Genomic DNA, 6785 nt, shown 5'->3' on the forward strand with positions numbered 1-6785 from the left:
TAGTGAGATTTAGTTTGATTCCCTGAATCCTCATACAGACTAGCACGTTCATCCTTGTCAATCGCAGGGCATTACCCTGGGTCTCTGGGTTACCAGTCCAGTGACAATACCACTAAACCACCACCTCCCCTAAATGGATAGCTGGCAAATGTGTGGAGGAAATAATATACAAAGTGAGAGAGTAAGAAATGAATAACCACTGAGAGGTTTCTTTCTCTGTTTTGCCAGTGCTATTTCTCCTGGTAGAAGCTGGCAATTCTCTATTACCTTGCTCAACTGGCCGTTCCTCATGTCCGAGCTTAGACAATGGATGACATTGACGTGATTCCATCCCTAACCGATGACCATGCCTCCTCAATCTCCGGCTCAGTTTAGTAGATAGAGTTCAGGAACTGGAACGCTGGACTCCCTCCCAGCTATGCCCAGAAAGATTTTTCTTTATATAGCGCCTTTCACAGCCTCAGGTTGTTCCAAAGCATTATACAGCCAATGAAGTGCTTTCAAAGTGCAGTTGTTGTAAATTAGGAATCACGGCAGCCAATTTGCACACAGCAAGCTCCCACACCCAGCAATGCCCTAATGACTAGATAATCTATCTTTGTGATTTTGATTGTGGGATCCCTACTGGGCAGCTTGCTGGGGATAACTCACCTGCTCTCCTTTGAAATAGTCCGAAGAAAGCCTTTATGCCCACATTAAAGAGCAGCCACTGTTTAATGTCTCGCCTGAAAGTGCTTAAGACATCCTCGGTACAGTGCTGGAGAGTCAGCCTAGATTTATCTGCTCTGAGTCAGTAGGCTGTGGCTTCAAGCCCCACACAAGGGACTTGAGCACAGAAATTTAGGCTCACACTCCAGAGCAATACCCGAAGGAGTGCTACAAGGTTGGTGATGCTGTCTTTCAGATGTTATGCTAATAAACCTGAGGCCTTGTTTGTCCTCCAAGGTATATGTAAAAGATCACACAGCATTATTTTGAAGAAGATCAGAGGAGTTATCCACTGAGTCCTGATCAATATTTATCCTACAGCCAATGTCACAAAAGCAGATTATCTGATCATTATGACATTGCTGTTTGTGGGAGCTTGCTGTGCACAAATTGGCTGCCGTGTTTCCTATATTACAACAGTGGTTACACATCAGGGCCGGGATTTCCTGGCCCCGCCCACCTCCGGGATCTTCCGGTCCTGCTAAGAGTCAATGGACTTTTGGCTGACCTGCCACATCCCACCACAGCGGGGCTGGAAAATCCCGGCCCAGGAGCACTTCGTTGGCTGTGGAGTGCTTCGGGATGTTCTGATGTTGTGAAAAGTGCCATATGAAGGCAGAGCTTTCTTTCTCACTTTGGATGCTGGTTGAGGGATAAAAATTGGTGTTGAACCCACAACGTTCTCACTCAGTTTCCAACTGAGCCCACGACCGACACCTGTGTTGCACACATGCTGCTGGCTGGCGTGGATCAGTCAACTGAGCACAGACCCCATGAACAACCCAGGTCCTCCTGTGTGATTCAGCACCACGCCGGACAGTGACTTAATTTCACGTCAGCCCTGGCTCAGTGGTAGCGCTGTCCGCATGCATCGGAAGGTCACGGAGCCAAGGTTCGCTCTGGAGAATGGGGCTCATAATCTGGGTTAACGCTTCAGTCCAATGCCGAGGGAGTATTGTTGGAAGTTCTGCTTTCGGATGTGATGTCGGATTATGGGGCAAAAGTTTTACCTCGGAGGGTGGGCGCGCGCCTGACCCGCTCGAGCATAAAATGATGCGTGTTGGCATCGGGCAAGTGCCCAGACGTCAACGCACAGTCACGCGATATCATCAGCGGGCGCGCACGGGAATCGGCAGCACCCCTGCCAACAATGATAAGGCCTGTTAAGGCCATTAAAGCAGTATTTAATTTACATTTCTCGCTGCCTGTCCGACCTTACGGTTGGCGGGCAGGTGAAAGGGCCAAGCGGCCTTTGCACTTTTTAGGAAACCTCACGGGCGGGATGTAGTTTCCAAAAGCTATTTCAAATAAAATTTAAATTTAAAAATTGAATGAATAATATGTCCCCGCTGATGTGACAGAGCCGGAAAATCCCACCCAACATGTCCAACATTCCTTCAGTACTGCACTGGAGCGTCAGCCTAAATTTCTGTGCTCAAGTACCTTGTGTGGGGCTTGAAGCCACAGCCTACTAACTCAGAGTTGAAATTGAGCCCTGACTGACACTCTGTGGGATCTTACTGTGCACAATTTGGCTACTTCCTTTGATGTGTTTACAATAGTGATGATACACCGTTGGCCGTTAAGGTCTTTGGAGTTTTCTGAAAAGCGCAATCTTAATGCAAGTTCTTTCTTTCTTTCTTTGATACAACAGTGAGAAAACTTGATGGATTTCTTTTCTTCTTAGCTAATTGTGAGGCCGTGAGAGCATCGTACTGCCAATACACTGGAGCCAGCAACATAGCCTCATGACCGACCTCTCTAAAACACAGTGACATCCACAAAAGCTTCATCTTTAATTAAATGGTAATGAAGGCTGTTTTACCATATTTAAAGTTATTTTGGATGTATTTTTAGAAATTCATGAACTCTCTCCAGAAACACAATGACAGTGCCTGAGATTCTGCGTGTCTCCCTGGACTGCTACATCTTTCTACAGAAAGCGGTAGTTACTGTAGCAACCCTAAATCACAATAACACTAATCAGTCATAGACCATTGCACTAAACAGCATGGTGAATTTATGTACGGCGTTGTGATTTTTAGCATAAATTGTCAATCTTACGCTGTTAGATTGTTTAATATACCCTAGTATAATCAACCGAGTTGAAAATAGAAACTTACATTAGCTTTTATTTTGCATGGCCAATTTTTCACCATTTTGGTACAGTATTACATTGGTTTTTAAGTGCTCAGCACAATATACAATTGAAATCAGAACATTGGCAACAAAACAAGCAATCAGCGATAATAGAAACATTTAGCAATTCAGAATGATTTTGTGCAATTTTAGCTTTTCAGATTATACTCTAAAGAAGATTGCAGGAGTCTAATCTTTGCTGTAAAATTCTGGGAATGAGCATCTTAATAGCCTAGTGGGTTAAGGTACTGTCCTGCGTGTACCAGGAATTAGGTTGTGCAAGCTAGATGCTGGCACTATCATTTTTGATTAATTTTTGCTCCTGACCTTGCTGGCAAGTGTGAATATGAGCTGAGGTTGGATTGTGATTTCTCCCCGCACGATCTTCACAGTTGATGGGAGCAGGGTTGGTGCGGGGGGTGGGGATGGGGGGGTGGGGGTGTGGCAGTGGAAGTTTGGGTCTACTTTATAAACTAAAAACTGCAGAAGTGAAACCTTCGAATTAACTGTTACTATGAAGTCCCAGGATTGAGTTGGTTTTCCCTACTTTATCACTCAAGTCTTGGCTTTCAAGGCATCACTTTATCAATAGATTATTTCAAAGGTGCCAGGAATGGTCATGGTCTTGATGACCTGCAGCTACATAACATCAGCAATACTTTCAAGTAATGAAATAACTCATTAAACATGGCCCAGTGCTTGTGAGACTGCACGTACTATATGCTCAACACCATAGGAGTGTAAAGGGAATGCTGCAACTTGGCAACGAGAAGCTCGTCAAGCTTGACTCATTTGATTGATCAGTTCCTCGGACCTAAGTGGCAAGTTAGGTTCTTGATGACCGCTTTCAGGTTAGAAATTATTATTATTTAGATTCCGCCCTAGCATTTAGACCCTGTAACAGAGGCATGACTAAGACTAACTCATACACAACTCAGAGAATCAGAGCCTCCCTTTAATTCTGGTATGAGGACTGTAGGTGTAGAACCATTTTAGTTGAAAAAAGTATTCACAAGTGTTACAGACAGGAGAGGGTTTAATTTAGAACAGTCCTGATTTCTCCACTCACTCCCCACCCGTACACAGAAAGGTGTTTTTGATTTTTGATTTCCTCTTTTGATTTCCCCAATCCTTCAGGTTTGGAGCGATCCAATCCTCGATTAATAATCCCACAGCAAACTTAAGATAAGATAAAATAAGAGGGTTGGTTTATTTCACACGCGCACAAACACAAAACATGGGAAAATGGTTTCACAACCTTCACAAAGGAGTCCACTCCTTTTACATTCACACAATAAAATAAGGATAAGGGAAAGAAAGGGGTTCAGGGCAAAGACCATGATAAAAATAAGAATTATGGTTTCAAGCGAGTCCAGAGACCAGATTCAATGTCCAATGAAGAATTCTTTCACAGAGTTTGGCTGACTGAACATCGCTGGTGTAAGATTCACTTATCCGGTGGTGTTGATGTCCCAAGATGAAGTAGGTACGCTGAGGTTGAATCAGTTCTGTAGGCGATAGTACAAAACTCCTCAGCGGAGTCAAGTTAGATGGGGGGCCAGTTGTCCAAACTGGCCAGGGCTGGCTGGTGAAGATGTCTCATCTATTATCCTTTGTATTGGCTTGGCTGGAATGTTTATACAATGCAAGGAATGTTACATTCTGGAAGTTTGATGTTTTTGCCTTTGTCCACTCTTAAACTGCTCAGAAACTTACAGAGCTACCATCATGTGGTCAGCCGTGGTCATTTCATCAGTCCAGCCATTTGCCCATTTTAAAAGAGAAAGAATAATTTTATAAAGTAGCCAGAGTGACGTGGAGATATATATATATTTTCCTTCATGTCTTCTAATTATCAAACATGTGACAAAAGAATGTTCAATATATGGTATCCATGGAGAGGTTGTAAACTGGATTCTAAATGGATGATTGCTTCTCAGACTGGAGGCCTGTGACTAGTGGTGTGCCTCAGGGATCTGTGCTGGGAACATTGTTGTTTGTTCTCTATATCAATGAGCTGGATGATAATGTGGTGAATTGGATCAGCAAGTTTGCTGATGACACTAAGATTGTAGGTGTTGTGGACAGCGAGGAAGGCTTTCAAATCTTGCAGAGGGATCTGGACCAACTGGAAAAATGGGCCAGAAAATGGCAGATGGAATTTAATGCAGAAAAGTGTGAGGTGTTGCATTTTGGAAGGACGAACCAAGGTAGGACATACACAGTAAATGGTAGGGCACTGAGGAGTGCGGAGGAACAAAGGGATCTGGGAGTTCAGATACATAATTCCCTGAAAATGGCGTCACAGGTAGACAGGGTTGTAAAGAAAGCTTTTGGCATACTAGCCTTCATAAATCAAAGTATTGAGTATTGCAAGATTTAAACCAGATGGATTTTGATACACGTGTCCACACAGCAGCAAAGTCCCGACGGCAGCAACAACCTGTAACAGGTTGTTCACATCAGAACTGAGGGGCTACCGTGCAGGTATATTACTTTAACATGCCAATGACTCAAGTACCTTTGACTGTACAACCACAAGTTGATGAATGTCACCTGTCAGCCCACTGGAGAACCCAACACCAGGGTGCAGAGATCTACCAGCAAGGCAGAACAGATACATCCCAAAGGTGGATCTAAGGAGCATGTGTTTTCTTTAAAAACTGTCCCAAACAAGTCTCCAACTACTAGCATTCAAATTTACAAACTCAAATAATTTAGGCACAATTGCTAACATCTATAAGAAGCTTTAAACATTTTGTATTTGCTGATCAGAGTGATAAGGTGTGGTAAGGTTGTATAAGACATTGGTGAGGCCAACTTTGGAGTGTTGTGTGCAGTTCTGGTCAACTAACTACAGGAAGGATATCAGTAAGATTGAGAGTTTGCAGAGAAGATTTACTAGGATGTTGCCGGGTCTTCAGGACTTGAGTTACAGGGAAAGATTAAACAGGTTAGGACTTTATTCCTTGGAGTGTAGAAGAATGAGGGGAGATTTGATAGAAGTTTACAAAATTATGAGGGGTATAGACAGAGTAAATGTGAGAAGGCTCTTTCCACTTAGATTAGGAGAGATAAACATGAGAGGACGTGGCTTTAGGGTGAAAGAGGAAAAGTTTAGGGGGAACATTAGGGGGAGCTTCTTCACTCAGAGAGTGGTGAGAGTGTGGAACGAGCTGCCATCTGACGTGGTAAATGCAGGCTCACTCTTAAGTTTTAAGAATAAATTGGATAGATACATGGATGGGAGAGGTCTGGAGGGTTATGGACTGGGTGCAGGTCAATGGGACTAGCAGAATAATATTTTGGCACAGACTAGAAGGACTGAATGGCCTGTTTTTCTGTGCTGTAGTGTTCTATGGCTCTATGCTTTATCTGGATTGTCTCCCATGCCTTGTGGCTCAGGGCTGTAGATCAGAATGTGGGTACTAATATTCCACTGTACTGTGTATAGGGTTGCCAACTGTGATTAAATGTATTCCTGGAGGTTTTATTACATGACATTTCTCCCACACTCCAACCATTAGTTGGCCTATGCATCCATCTTTGTGACATAATGCTTTCCTACGCCAACTTGAAAGCAAAAAGGCTCATTATAAAATTGGATGATGCTTGACTGTCAGCCAAACAGCCTTTCCCCCTGCCATTTTCAATATCTTTATATCTGCTAAAGAGAAATGTTCAAAGAAATTTTTTTTGAAAACTATCTTTTTTAATGTCCCAATGTTTTTTCTCCAGGGTTGTCACACAGCAGTGTCCTGGAGATTGATCTTCAGTTCCTGGAGACTCCAGGCCAAACCTGGAGGGTTAGCAATCTTCACTGTGTAGGACTTTAGGAACTGGGGTAGGCCATTCAGCCCCTCAAATCTGTTCCACTATTTAATGAGATCATGGTTGACCTGTATCCTAACTTAGCCATTCACCTGCCCTGGCTCCAT

At 43.4% G+C, this 6785-nt stretch overlaps 1 non-coding gene across 1 annotated transcript; it reads right to left on the bottom strand.

The window, feature by feature from the left end:
- Positions 1–5250: 5250 nt before the first annotated feature.
- On the bottom strand, positions 5251–5497 carry LOC121292049. The gene has a single exon (XR_005946173.1). It is a non-coding gene; the product is annotated as a small nucleolar RNA SNORA53 (small nucleolar RNA).
- Between the last annotated feature and the right edge of the window lie 1288 nt (positions 5498–6785).

This window comes from Carcharodon carcharias, chromosome 19 (genome assembly GCF_017639515.1).
Source record: "Carcharodon carcharias isolate sCarCar2 chromosome 19, sCarCar2.pri, whole genome shotgun sequence".
NCBI classification, from domain to species: domain Eukaryota; kingdom Metazoa; phylum Chordata; class Chondrichthyes; order Lamniformes; family Lamnidae; genus Carcharodon; species Carcharodon carcharias.